We start from the raw sequence: 14,283 nt of genomic DNA, 5'->3' as shown, positions 1-14,283 counted from the left end.
ATTTATATTTTTCACTGGATTCCATCCTATGGAAGATCAACCTAAAGATAGGCCCAGAAAAACCCTGAAATGCTCCAATTAACTGCACCAAGAAAACACTGGTGCAAGTTTTGACTACTTCAGTGGCTCAGATAAACAAGAATCATCCTAGTGCAGTGTCCTGAATGAAACTGTGAACTCAATCTCAAGCTGCTAAAAGGCTGCAGGTGCATTATTTGTTTGTGCACTGCTGGGGGAGGATGAGAAGCTGGAGGTGGAAGGAGGAAAATTGCTCTGTGATGCCGCTGTTTCCATTGTTATCCTGTTACAACCTTATATCTGTGTCCAAATACAATGTCAAAAGCTGAAAGAGAAATTCAGAAGCAGAATGGTCAGAGAGTGACAGCTGTCCTCAGTGCAGGCAGAGGGTGAGGAGGGATCATATCTACAATAATTGTAGAGTGTTCATGGTCACTATGGTTGCCTACAGCTCCCAGGCTTTGTTAAGAGGGTATGTTTTCCCAGCATTCCTATACTTCTAGGGAAATGAATTAACAAACTTTTTCTTATACAATGCCATGCTTATTAACTCTGACTGAATTTAAAAGAACAAGTGCATGTTGTGCATGAAAAGTCATAATTTTGGTCTTGCCCCTGAAAAGTCTGGGTTTCTGCTGGCAAGTTTAGACTGCAGACCCTACCACTTGCATAGTCCTTCCTGTCCACCTCCTGTTCCTGGAGCCATTTATTTTCTCTCATGGGAAAGGATGTCTCCTGTGAACAGCTCATTGCTTCCAGGATGCCATCTCTAGGCAGCTGTGGGAGGTCGTACTAGAATGGGAATGTAAGAGATTATAATATTTTGAAAAGTTGCAGTTATTTTTTCTCCCTATTAAGAAAAGGGTCATAAAGCATCCTTCTGTCTTGCCCTGATGGACTTAACTGCCCACTTGACTCAATATTATAGAAACAATTTTCAGGCTCAGCCTACAACAATTCCAGTTGCTCAGTCAAAATATACCAATCTCTGCAGTCATAGAAAAGATGACTATAGTTTATTGTCTAGTAAATTGTTTGCCAGAGCTGTGTGGAATAGAAGGTAGAGTAGGGATACCTTTGTGATCTATGTACACATTGTCTGTGACCACAAGTTCTTAGTCTGTGCCCAGAACTCACAGATGCTAATAAAAAATGATTAAAAAAGGCATATTTATCAGATATTGATTGAAATGAATGGAAGACACATTTACCATTTGTTATTCGACTGGAAGAGAAGAGGAAGAGAAAGAGGGAGATATTGCAAGATTATAAATTTTAACATGGTTCATGCAGTCTATTTATAGATATCCAAGAAAGTACAGCCTTTCGATTTGATGACCAAGCCTCTCTCTCCTTTTTAGCTCATGGTAGAGCCCTAATCATACAGCATTTTTGCTACTCAGGTTTCTTTTCTAGTATAGTCAGCAAAGTCATACAATGACAGCTCATAATTTAAATTTCGTGGCATATTATTGAGAATTCCTTATGTTGGGAAACAGGGACTGACATCATATAACTTCCAAACAGTGCCAAGGGTTGTGGCCACCACAAACATTTGCTCCTGTAGTGTTCCAAGTGGTCTCAGTCTCTGGCCAGATGGGACTAGCAGCATGGAGAGGATGTGAAGTCATGTTCTGTATTTTGTCACACTAAGTCGGTAGGAGGATTTGAGTATCATAAAGCTGAAGGCATTTAATTGTGGTTTATGGGAACTTCTGCTAGGATTGTTGACACTTGTTGATTTTTTTTTAACACTTCTGAAATTTTGGTGATGATGTTAGGCACTAAAGATGCCTACAGAGGAAAGATTAATACCTCAATATCCCAATCAGTTTGTCTTCCAAACATTAAAAAATAAAAGAAAGGCTACAGGAAAAAAACTAGGGAGTGGTGAGAGTGGCACTGCCACTCATTCCCTTTCACACACACCTGAGGTTTCTTTCCAGACACAGAGGTGCAGAGCACAGCCAGCTGTGGGCTTCCTTTTTGAGGTTGTCTCCCCTTGTATTATTTGACATCCCTCCATAAACCATTAGCAAGACAAATAGTTCTCATCATCTTCTTCACTATCTCCAAGGGGCATATTGCCTTCAAGAAATTACATGAGAGGGTCATAGTCAGTACTTCAGTGACTTTTTGACATATTTGAATCTTTTTCCCAAGACTCAGTGTATTGATGTTTGTTTTTCTAAATATCCTCATTGATTCTTCAAGATAAGATCTTTGTGCACATATTTCTCAATTTTCTGGTGGGACTAATAAGGTGACTTTTAATACTGCACTGTCCAACACAGTGTTTGAGTCACAACATGTGCATCCTTTTGACTGGCTCATTGAATATCCCATAGTTGCACCACAATTACACTGTAATTTGTCTTTGTATTGCACATTTGTGTAATAAATAGTGAAATACAGGTTCTAAAAAATACACTAAATACTTAACAAAGTGATTATTCATGGCTTACTCAATGCTGGTATAGTAAACTTTGAGTACAGGATTTTTTGGTATGGTATTAAGTGTGCAGTCAGATACACTATACCTGGATTTCAAAAGCAAACATTAAAAATACCGTTAAAAAAAAAAATAACTTGCTGTGAAACTGTTTGTGGTGGTTTGGACCTGGCCCCAGCCAAGTGCCCAAACCCACAGTGGCAGCCTGCCCTGTCCACCCACACCCCAGCAGTGCAGGGGAATGGGAAGGTGTTTGCAATCAGTTTGAGTCCACTTCTCGGACAGCAGTTCTTGCCAGTCTGCTGCCCTGTGGGTTGCTCCTCCATCGGGTGCAAGGCGGGGGGGAGGTCTTTGCACCCTGATGATCTCCTATGGGCTGCAGGGGGACAACCCCTACTGTGACTGTGTAAGGACTGTCTTACTGTGTCAGATGAAAAATGCATCAAACCCAACTCTGGAAGTGGTCAGTACCCAATCTTTATGGAAGACTGTATGAAGAGAGAGAAATCAAACTCAATCTTCCAACTTTTAGCAGATATGTCCATTCCCAAAGTGTATGAGTTTTCTGAAATTAAGAAGTTCTTTGAAACTGTATATTTACTTAATTGCATTCCCTTAAACTGTATTCCTTTAAATGAAAATGTAGTCCTTTTATAGTATGGGTTTTGCATATGGTGTTTACATGTATTTATGTTCATATTTAACTTAAAAACAAATTAAAATGGAAAATAATATTACTGCATTTCTCTATGGATAATGGTTATGGGAATACTGCAATTTGGCTTCTGTTCATGTATTTATTATTTATTTACTTATACCAGAGACTTAAGCAGCCGTGGAAGATGATCATATGCTTGCAGGGCTCTGAGCTCTGTGAGCTTGCTGCTCAAGTTATTGCTTTCTGTCTCGAAGCGGTTCATTCCAGCCCTGCTCCATTTGCTCCTCTCACCCAGTTCAATACACTGGAAAGTGATAAAAATTTTGCTCAGTGCTTATTGTTCTCAGAGTAAAATCTCCCATTGATTCCCATGGCCACTGGATGAGGTCTGAAATGAATGAAAAAAAGAAGTTGAACTAATGGTTTATTCAAGACAGCAAATTATGGATGAAGAGAGGGCAATTACTAGAATGAAGAGTCCTGACCTGTGCCCAGTTGTGATTTAGGAGTGACAAAGATTATCTAAACTGATCAGAACTTGTGTTGGATTAAGATATGTTGAGGCTCCCTGTAGTTTGCCAAAAGGAAAACCAAGCCAACATGGAAATTGATTTATACAAAGAAGAAATATTATCACAACAAGCAGTAAATGAATGAATTATTAATTATTCAGTCCTGGGAGGAAATTATAACACTCTTTAAAGAAGCAAGCATGTTTAAGGAAATGGAGCGGTAAGGAAAGCTGCTCTCAAAGAAACAGCAATATTTATTTGACAAATCTGCTCAAGAAATATGAAGCCAGCCTCCTAAATTAAGGGAGAAAGTGAATAATTTGAATGAGACTATTAATACCATTAAAATTGATTGCCTTAAGATTTGTTGTTGTGCTGCTAGATTAAAAGATAGATCAATGTCAGTTTTGTATGGGAGCCCCTCCCACACTAATCAATCAGTGACTCTACAGCTGCTGCTCTCCGTCCCTCCCAGCACATTCTTGTTTCTCTTCCACTACTTGGGTTAGGGAATGGTCACATCCTTAAGTCCTTTGTTTTTCCATGGGTGAAATCTGGTCTACATGAGGGATGTCAAATAATCCTTGCTACAGAGTCCTCCTATATAGTACTTTCACTATACGATCTGGGTAGATGCAAACCTGCCCTATCTGTGCCCTGAGCTGAATGGAAAAGGATACATGAGGACAGTAATAAACTGATGAGCTTCTGAAAGCTATTGAGAGGCTAAGATTATTAGCACATGATGTGTAATGCACTGATACAGATCACTTAAGGATTGGGTTTTTTTCCTCGGTTCTGGACACAGGCAGAATCAGTTCACTTGTGCCCATGACAGGCTCCTGTAGTGGGTTGATCCTGGCTGGATGCCAGGTACTCATTACAGCCTCTCTCTCTCCCCTCTGCAACTGGACAGAGGAGAGCAAGAAAAAAGCAAAGGATTCATGAGTTAAGAGCTGGGAAAGGTTACTTACTCATCACCATCATGGGCAAAAGAGACTCAAAGTGGGGATGTTAACTGAATTTGTTACTAACAGGGTCAGCAAAAGAATTAGAAGTAAAATAATGTTTTTAAGATTATTCCCCTCATCCCTCCTTCCTTCCATGTTCTCCCTCCTTTCCCCCCAGTGGTGCAGGAGGATGGGAAAATGGGGGTTACAGTCAGTTGTTGTTTCTACCACTGCTCAGGGAGAGGAGTCCCCCTGCTCCTGTGGGGCTCCTTCCACAGGCGACAGTCCTTGATGGACCTCTCTGGCGTGAGTCCATCCCACAGGCAACAGTTCTTCCCAAACTGCTTTCCTGTGGATCACTCCTCCATGGGGTGCAGTCCTTCATGAATGAGCTGTACTGACGTGAGTTCCCCATGGGGGCCACAAGTCCTACTTGGGAAAAACCTGCTCCAGCGTGGGCTCCTTTCTCCATGGGCTGCAGATCCCTGGCAGGACCCTGCTCCATCTTGGACCTACCACAGGGTCACAGACTGCTTCGGGTACCCAGCTGCTCCAGCGTGGGCTCCTCCATGGGCTGCAGGGGGGTCTCTGCACCCCGATGGTCCTCCATGGGCTGCAGGGGCACAGCTGCCCCACCATGGTCTGCACCATGGACTGCAGGGCCTCAGCTTCAGTGCCAGGAGTACCTTCTCCCACTCCTTCTGCACTGACCTTAGTTCACATGTTATTCACATGTTCTCACTCTGCATCTTCCCTGGCTGGAATTTTCATTTGCTAAACAACCTTCGGTTCTTAAATATGTTATCACACAGGCGTTACTGTCACTCCTGATTGGCTCAGCCTTGGCCAGTGGCAGGAAGCCCATCCTGGAGCCAGCTGGCATTGGCTCCACCAGACAGGGGAAGCTTCTGGCAGCTTCTAACAGAAGCCATCTCTGTAGCCCCCCTTGCTAACAAAACCTAGCCACAGAAAGCCACTATAGCTCCCATTGTTGTGGAGTACCTGTTGTAAACATACAGCTAGTGAGTGGTTTTTTTAGATGAGGAAAGTCAGATACTAATACTGTTAAGTACAAAATCTGACTTGACTACAATTTATATTGCTGACTATTTTGCTTTGAAATCTGACCTTGAACCCTTAGTGTGTTCTCCTAAAGCCTATTGATAGTATTGCTGACATATCCTACAAATTTTCATCATCACAGGGCTTGACTTGTGCCTTGCTGTAGAAGTTCCTTTAAAGTGTCCTTTTTTACATACTGACTGGGTTCAGTCTCTGGACTCATCCATGTTTGAAATTGTTCAAAAACCCTCTTGCATTATACAGGTATAAAACCTCAAAAAGTGGAACATGCAAAGCCATCTACTGTGGACTCACATGAGTAGGTGGGAGTGGTAGTGGCTGCCTCTGGCTTGTGTGCTGTTCCGAAGAGTTACCCTTGAGAGTCTGCTTCTGCCTGCACGATACCCCTGCTGACAATGCTTGGGATACGGGGAAGTTTACATTCTAGAGTTCAAACCTACTGCAGCATCTTGCAGTGAAGCTTGAAGTCCTGGTTGGATCATCTAATGGGCAGATTTAGCAAGCAGATTTAGTAGGTACATGCTATATCGCTAATGTTTTCTTTCTACCTGTTTGTGAGAAGGTGTCAGGAAGGGCCAAAGTCATTGTGGAGAATGTTTTCAGAATAACCTCGACAAATAACTTTAAAACTGGATTGCAGACTGCAACCCAGGGTATGACTAAACTACGTGACACACAGCAATTTAATCAAACTTTCTCTCTGTTTCAGTGGTTTCCCACAGTACTGGACAAGCCTGCCTTAGAGTTTGCATTGTAGTAGCTTTAGTGGTGCTAATCTTTGATATAAACAGATTAAGCATTTCAAGAGTTATAGACAGCAACAACCTTTTCTGATAAGAGTGCTGATTCAGCCTGGAAGAACCACTGGATAGTCTGAGCCATGACCACAGGAGATACTGAAACCAGGATGGCAGATGGGCACCCTGAAAAATGAAGGAATTAAGTCACTGAAAACCTTTCATTCCTGTTAGTACTTTTGAGGGTGATGATACAAACAGAATAACATAGAATCATATAGATAAGTGGTAAGAAGTTATTTATTGTCCACTAAAATATCCCACCAAAAATGTCATTCATTCTCATCTGCTTATTTTTTTTCCTCCTCTCCTGGTCTCCTTACTCATTGCGCAATACAATCCTCCAAGCTGATCCTGACTTCAGAAGGAAAACCCTGGATCAGTCCTCACTGAATTGCTTCATAATGCACTCCATTTACCTTGGAAGCAAATGGCTGCATCCTTCAGAGATATTAAACTGCATGAATGAGTGTGTATCTATATAGGCCGCAATTCTGCCAATTAGGAAGTTTAGAAACAGGAATTTCTTCTTCCTGCACTTAATTTGATTTCACTGTTTGGATGTAGAAGGTAATTCCATATTCTGTCAGTGTTTCAAGAACTGTGTATGCAGGTCTATTCAATATGGTGCTAAAATGCTGACAGAAGTCAAACTAGGTTTTCTAGTCTAGGTGTGAACCTTCCCCTAAAACATCCTTAGTGTAGACAAGGTGTGAAGTGCAAGGTGCAGCTGGAGCATGGTAACAGCCACCTTCAAGTTTTATGTATTTACTCTTTTCTAGAATACATACTTGCAAGAGAATTGGCCTATTTACAGGAGGAGGAGTTCTCCTGAAAATCCTCTGGGAAACGCCTGCGGCAAATGTGATAGAGATGCATATATTGCTCAAACATAAGAGGAAGAAAATGTGCCCCCTCAAAATGTTACCTAAAAAGGATGCACTTTCCTCATCTTACACTGTAATTATTCTGTCTGCATTATATCTTCTATGGAGATTTTGGCAACGAAGAAAAAAAATCTGCATTTTAGAAGGACATAGTGACCAGCATCAAGAATGTGAATAAAGTGCTGCTGTTTTCTTTTCCTTTCGTGCTAACATCCATTCATCTACAAAATGAGGCAATACACAGGAATAAGTAAGAAAAAAATTGAAAGATATAACTTACATATCTGTTTGTCAGAGTCATTTAATTGAATGAATCCAAAGTATTTCTTGTTAGATATGGCACCTTATGGTGAAGGACACAAATTTTCAAAGTACTGTTCTTAAAATTTAATCCCAGAAAAGTTAAACATTGATTATAAATAGACTGCACTGTACCAGAAAGCAAATATATGCACATCTTAAAAGAAACCTTTCTAGATAGATAGCAATTAAAAGGCTCTAGTCACCAAAAGTTTTGTATGGTATAAAGTATTGAAGGTTTATTCTTTTATGTGTTCAGATAGTGCTGTTCTCTTGGTAGCTTATTATGTTATTTTGCTCATTGATTTATCTTTCATTGATTTATATGAATCTAGATTTCCTGAGAATGTACTCTATTTTAGGAGTTTTTTTTGAAGGTATTATAATAATGAAAGCTGTTGAATTGATAGCCTTGGGGACTACAGACATCTACTGATGCTCTGTAGTTTAGGGAAACCTAATGTAAATTTGTGCTCACTAATCCATTAATTTCTCTCAAGTGATTCTGGGACAGAAAATTTCTGGGGTGATATTTCATCTTCTACATTCATTCCTTACATCTGTGAGTCTGAAGCTGTCATGAACTACTAGTAATGACTGCAATTCTGATACATAATAAAAGAATTCAAGCATCATTAAGACTGACCCTGGACATACATCAGAATAAAAGATTCCTTTAGAAATATTTTTATTGAGTCTAACGATGAATTAAAGACAACATTTCACTACTTTCAGAATATCATCTATTTCTTCCTTGTGTTGTGTTCCATGGTCAATTTAGAGGTGCAAGGCTTGGTAGCCCAGTATTGTTCCCCTGAGACATCCAGTCTCTGCAACTGCGAACCTCTCTAGAGTAATTCCATGGTCTGTAGCAAAATACTTACCAGGGGAATAAAGCTGATTAGCTGGAGACTTCCTTGCTCTGGAATTTAAATATAAAATTGTGTTGCTGCTTTGTAAAAAGACTGTTTCTTTTCTGCAACCTTATTATGATTTTTGTTCAGTTGTGCATTCTATTATTTGCATTGGTAAACACATTTTTTGCAATTAAAGTGAAAAGGTCCTTCCTCTGATAAACTTACTGAACTTTTGTCATATTTCCTCAGGGAAATACTTTACTCATATTGCAGGAAAAAATCCAGAATTTTTACTGTAAAATGAGTCTGCAGACCCCAAAGAGTGAGAAGACAATTAACCTTAAAAAATTGTAATAAAAAATAGGAATCCTCTCAAAATTAATAATGTGTTTGCATATTTTAAAACTAGCTTTAAAATTTAATATGTAAGGGTGTTTTGTTTGTTTGTTTTTTTTCCCCATAACTAAATCAAACTAGCAATTAGCATTGTGGCCTAAACATCGAGGTAGAACTTGGATTATTGGTCTCCTATATGTTTTAATGTATGAGATCTTGCTTTTCCTCTTCTTACGGCAGACCAGACCATTACTTAAAGAGTGAAAGGACCTTGAGGTCTAATTGACTTCTGAATTTCAGAATTTAAAGAGCCCCAGGCTCTGACAATCTGACTTCTGTAAGGTACTCCAGGTCAAGTTCCTAAGACCATTGTGCCTTTTGAAATTTTTATTCAAATAGTTTTAAAAATGTTAAGAACCTTATTTTTATGGAAACATAAATATACTAACAAAACCCTCCAAAAATAGGCCTTTGTAAATTCCAGAAGAAATCAATCCTTAAGAAACTATACTTGCGAGTCTTGATTTAAATGATAGCTAGAATATGAGTAATAGCAACATTATCAGCATTTCTTTTTCCAGGATGTTCATAAACTATGAGCTATCTTTCACTGTGCATACTTTTTATAATGAGGTTTCATCTGGTGACTCCTTCCTTCTTTGCCTCCACTACACAATCTGAATCTGTATGTTGCATATAATTTTATGTAATTAGCCTATATTTAGATAACCCTCTGTGATGTAAGGTTCTGAGACAAATGCTTTTTCCTGGAAAAAATATTTTGTTGCAGCTTTTCTGAACTTCATTTGGACCTGATCTGTGAGCAGAGCTGAGCTCTATCGTATGATTTGCAACATCATTCTGTTCAGTTTTAATTGATCTCAGTGACTGAGAGTCCTTGAATGTATTTTAACTAGATAGACAAAAGCAGCTTGCTTAAGCTGACATTCAGATGTCCTTTCCTTTACACTCCTGACCCAGTTCCATAGGTGAACAGTATAAACTGTATGCAGTCTGTTACTATCCGATATAGCAGTGAAGTGGCATTTCCCCTTCCCATGGCTGATGCCTGTCATGCTTCATCAGTGCTGACAAGCAATTATTAGTCTTTGTTTCTTTTATACTATATATTGGCAAAATAATCATTGTAAGGAATTGTAGAGGTAGAAACCATTATCTTTTCACTACAGTGGTAACAGAGCTTTTAGGCTTTCTGAAAATATCCATTAGGTTCTGCTTTCTTATCTACAAATGCTTTCTATTTTGCCATGTGCTATTGCAGCAGTTGAATCACCAACTTTTGTTGCATTAAGAATGGATGACTATTTTTTCATTGGGTGATTTTCATTTTTCACTGGTCTTTGTTTAGGACTGAAGGCATTCTTAATTTGTTTTGAGTCCCACTATATTAAATATATTTTGCATATCAGTTTTAGCTTTATTGATTTGGAAGATTTTGTTTTCCTCTTAGCAGCTGTGACATGATATGACATTCCTGTTCAAGTCTAAAAAAACCCCACCAAAACAAACAAAAAACAAACAGAAAAGAAGACAAAATAGACTGAGCCAATTTTTGGTTCTGAGCTGGGAGAGGACTTTTTGAATTTCACTCTGCTTGGTCATCATATCTGTATGGCTCACATACATCATTGTTTTCAAGTACTCTTAATAGCCTTCAGGAGCTTAAGCAGGATGCAGTCATGGAGAACAAAGATTTTTTTTGCAGGTCTCTGAGCTACCAGCACAGCACAGTTATGATCTCCCACCTGAATTAGAATAGACACAAGTTATCAAAGGTCTCTTCTCCAGCAGGAATCGTCCTTGACTGAAGACACACAGTTGCAGAGAAAGAAATCGCCAACGCAGGCAAAAGAAACAGCCTCTCAAATCCGTAGAATTTACTTCTCCTCAGCTCTCTAGAGAGGTCCAGTGCTGGTCCTGACTATGGATTTTCATTTTCTCAAAAGAATTTCACATGATTGTGAAACCTCTTCCACCATTCCCACTGGTTCCCTCTACTTACTTGCTCTTGCCTCTTGAATGTCCCTCATGTTTCCCCTGCTGCCATTCAAGGATCACCTGTTAGTCTTTTTTGTTGAGAGAGTTTGTTTTCAAAGTCTGTTTCATGCTATCAGTTTCAGAAAACGTTTGGTAACCTAAACTGAAAACTTCTCCTTCAACCTCTCCTTGTGGTGAATTAGTGGGGGACCTACAAAGTTGAATCCTACTTGTGAAGAAGAAACATGGGCATACACAGAGGCAGAGTTATTTAGAAAGAGAGATCCAGAAACTGACTTCAGGACCAAGAAACCATATCTAATGAAGATGGAAAAGGGGGAAAGTTTATGCACACTTCCTGATTTCATAGCACCACTCTGTACTACAGTGTTGCAAGAATTACAGCTTGGTCACTAAGCTTAATGTTCAATACAAATTTTAATCAAATTCCTTAGGTGTTACTTAGGATGAGGTTTTCTTCTTGAATTTCCTAAAACTGCCAGAACTATTCAACTCATATAAAACCAAAAAATTGCTTTTCCACACCTCATTTTTGACGTGGTGTATGAATGGTTTATATAAAAGTAGTTATGGTCACCCATTGTTATAGTTTTAAAGGGTTTATTCTCTTTATCCCAACTTCTGTTTCTTTTTTCCTGATATAGAAGAAAGGTTTTATAATCCTATTAGCTTTTGTACTGGCATTTGACATCTTTGTCTTTGACATTGTCAATGAATGAAGAGAGGGTCTGTCCAATATACAACTCCAGTTTATCCCCAGAACTAAAAGATTTGTGCCTTTTTACTTTTTTTTCCTAGTGGGTTTCTACTGTCATGTTTTCTGACAGTAGAGGAATGAGGAGACTTAGGCCCCTTATGCTGCATACAGATTGAGATGTGAACTTCTTCAGGAAGAATGGACTAGCTCAGTGCTTTCTAAACATGAATTATTCTGTCCTGTCATTCCAATCCTTATCTGTTTGAGCACTGTCTGCTCTCCACTCCTGTTCCCAAGGTACTTTTACATCCACATTCAATCCCGTTCTCAGCCTGACTCAACTATAAATTCTCATTTGAACACAGTAGAAATAAGCTGTTTTATTTATTCTGTCTTGAGACAGACAGCTCTATTTCAGAACTATCTATTATATTTAGGTCTTCTTCACTTGCTCTTTTCTTCTAGTTACTTTTAGACAGAAGCACAGCAGACAATTCAGGTGTCATCTTCTTGTGTAATCTTGCAGGAAGGCTACTGTCCATCAGAGCTTTCTCCCAGGTGTCCTTTTTCTGGATCACACAGAAGAAGCAGGGAGGGTGATGCCTAGGTACTTCTCAAAGCATCAGGCTTTGTGTCGAGCAGCTTCTTCAGCCTTTGACAGTCAACTAAGTACCTAGGGGAAGCTACAGACCTTCTTGTCGTGGGCTGTTCATTCAAACTCCCTGATGGGAGACGTCTTTCTGTTTTCTAGTCTTTTTCACCCCTTGTCTATCTACTGCATTTAGGTAGTAAAATATTGTACTGCTCTGTATCTCAGTCCCCACACCAGTAAACCCAGTTTCACACAGCAGCCTCTTAAGCGTTCATATTTTGCCTGTAGCAAATATATGAATCTGGTTCTTATATCAAGAAAGAAGTCTCACTTTGTTGTCACTGAATTCCTTTAATGCTGTATATATCGCATGTAAGTACCTGCATAATGCTCTGCAGCACTGAGCTCTAACCATGTCTTTTTCTTTTCTCTTCTCTAAATAATTTAATGGAAGACACGAGGAAGTGTTGGCCACAAGCCAGTTGTCAACAAAACTTCCAAATTGTACCTGGGATCCAGTGAAGCTAATTACTGATCCTGCATGGAAAATATTATTGATATATATAAATATTAGTATTTCACAAACAAGAGACTAAAACAGTTTGCTAAAATGAAGACCACGTAGCAAGAAGTAATTTTTTATAAAAAAGACCACTGAAGTAACTCCTTTGTATTGAACCTTGCTCTGTTTTATTTGAACAGTAAATCCATGTTGACAAAAAAAAAATGAGATCTTTTAAGTATTATATTTATAAAAGAACAGTTCTTGCTTACATATATATATATATCAATAGAAAATTAAGTATATGTTGTGAGACAGAAGTGTTTTTAAGTTTCCAGGTTTCTGTCTCCATCAGTCTTTCTTTGCAGATTTCAATGCAAAGGAAGTAAAGAGCAAAAAGAATCATGAACACTCCACTTTGCATCAGCTCTTATCTTCTGCCTTCACAGATCACCTGCTTCTTTCCTTACAAGCTTTTGGTTCTGCTTAAACATCAGCCTTTATAGTACTTTCATTGTCATGCTGTGTGTTCTAATGCAAGTACCACTTACTAAGTATGAGTCACTGCCTATCTATTGCCTTACTTCTAAGTCACCAGAGTATTTTTTTAGCCAACAAATTTTCCCATTTTCAAACTGACCTTTGTTCATACTGTTCTTCAGTTCTCGTTCTAGAAAAGGGAAAATTAGGAGAACATAGAACAGAGTACTAAAAACACAAACATGGTAAGCTCATGAATGGAACAAGCAGACAAAAACCCTCAAGAATTTCTTCTTGCTTGCTTGCTAGCCTTTTTTTTTTTTTCAATGTAATTAATATTCTGCTCTTAATGACTGAAAACATCCTAAAAATTCATGAGGGAAAAGCAACCAAGTCAGAGATTTATAAATGCAAAAAGGATGGTTATTTGTGCAAATTACTAAAATCTACGAGTGTCTGAATGCCTTTTGTGTTTTAGATCTCTCTCAGAAATCCTTGTTCGCCATGTTTGAGCCTTCAACCTTGTTCTATGGTCATTATAAAAGCCCTGTGAGTGGATACCTAATAAGCTGGGAAAATCTGACATTCCTTCTAACTCTGGTGGCACTAGCATTTGCAGAGTAGACTATGGTCCCCTCCTTCATTATCTTACATTTGATTAAATAATCTTAGACTGTTATGAGCCTTACAGGTTAAAGTAAGTGCTGACTAGGTAGTAGTGCAATGAGTATGTATCAGTGGCTATCACACTGGTCAGTATGGAAATATAAATAACACTTTGCCTTAAGATTTCATGAGCACATATCTCAGTATAATTTCAGCTGGTAGGATAAGCATGGTAAACCACTGACAACTTTTAGCTGCATGTTTTTCCAAGGTTCAGCTATGTAATTTAGCTTGCAGTGGCCTGGGTAACAACAGTATCTACGATATTATTAAAATAGCTATTCTCACAGTGATATGGTTAACTGAGCAAATTAAGAAGTACTTGACCTGCCCTGACTGATTTTTTTTTTTCCAGTGTTACAGTCACAAAAGCCCATTTTTAAAACATGCTATTTATTTTCCTCTCACAGCATCTGCATGTTGCCAAGTACATCAAAACAGCAAGGGAAAACTGTATGTCCAGCAGGGAATGTAAAA

At 38.9% G+C, this 14,283-nt stretch overlaps 1 long non-coding RNA gene across 1 annotated transcript in view; it reads left to right on the top strand.

Annotated features, from left to right (window-relative positions):
* Positions 1 to 14,283, top strand: part of LOC126640761 (uncharacterized) — a 56,761-nt gene that overhangs the window by 8,549 nt on the left and 33,929 nt on the right. The gene's annotated exons all lie outside the window — the stretch shown is intronic.

Source organism: Myiozetetes cayanensis, unplaced genomic scaffold (assembly GCF_022539395.1).
Source record: "Myiozetetes cayanensis isolate MyiCay16 unplaced genomic scaffold, myiCay2020 scf2-11, whole genome shotgun sequence".
NCBI lineage: Eukaryota > Metazoa > Chordata > Aves > Passeriformes > Tyrannidae > Myiozetetes > Myiozetetes cayanensis.
This window is presented reverse-complemented; position numbering and strand designations above follow the sequence as displayed.